Source organism: Solanum dulcamara, chromosome 2 (assembly GCF_947179165.1).
Source record: "Solanum dulcamara chromosome 2, daSolDulc1.2, whole genome shotgun sequence".
NCBI classification, from domain to species: domain Eukaryota; kingdom Viridiplantae; phylum Streptophyta; class Magnoliopsida; order Solanales; family Solanaceae; genus Solanum; species Solanum dulcamara.
This window is the reverse complement of record NC_077238.1, coordinates 45231161-45232305: the sequence shown is the minus strand read 5'-3', so window position 1 is coordinate 45232305 and position 1145 is coordinate 45231161.

Genomic DNA, 1145 nt, shown 5'->3' with positions numbered 1-1145 from the left:
CATAAACTCCAATTTGAAAGGGAAACCTTTACCTTGCTCGAAACTCACCTCAGAAGTTCTTTTAGCGCGGCAAAAACTTTGTGGCTGTTTGTTAACCTTTTGGTGAGGCTACAAACCATAAATATACATTACTAACACCTTCATACCATCATGGTATATCTTAAATACTTAATTCACAGAATGAATTCAGAAAACTTACCTTTTTCTCCCCTTGGCTGCCACTACTTTCTCTCTAGCTCTAGGGTTTCTTCTCTTCTTTTTTCCTCTTGAATTTTCTAGAGAAGTATGGAACTTATGGGATAAGGATGAAGCTAAAAGTTATAAAAAATATATATATAGGCTACTTTAGGGGTGACATGTGTCAACCCCTAAGTGGCAATACATCTCAAGCCCTCATTGGGTCAACACACCACCTCCTCCAATAATAAGCTGCCATGTGGCATGTGGGGGCCCACCCTATTGCTCTAATTGCTTCCACATGGCACTTCTAGCTGTTTTCACGTGGCACTCTCTCATGCTGCCACGTGTCACCTTTTTTCCCCCTTGTGGGTTCATAATCTCGTCTTATTTTACAAACCTATGTAATCCTTGCTACGTAAGCTTGGTATGTACTCAAGTAACTTAAGTATGTAAGATTTTCAAGTTGATAGATTACGTAAGTGAGTCGAGTCCTACAACTCATTACTTGGCTTCCAACTCCTTCCAAATTCTTATAATTATATTTCCAATCTTCCTTACTTTGGGGTGTCACATTCTCCCTTCCTCAGAGTTATTTGGTAGCGTTATAGATTATCCGGCTTGCATGGTAACTTCTAAGAGGCTTACAGACCTTCCATGAAATTTAAGAACCTTTCAATAAACTTAAGAAGCTTAAGAAGCGTTCCAAGATACAAAAGTATGGGGTATAACATCCTTCCCCCCTTTATAACATTCATCCTCGAATGTAAACTAAAACCTTCCTCAAGATCTTGTACAGACCATATGGAGAGTTTTTATGTTCCATTACAATAACATATAATTTTATCGAGCAATCAATATCAGAGTTCCAAAGGTTGGGATTACCTGTAGACACAAGGAATAGGTACGGATACTTGTGATTCATTTCCTCTTCAGCTTCCCAGATCACTTCTTCATGATTTTCATTT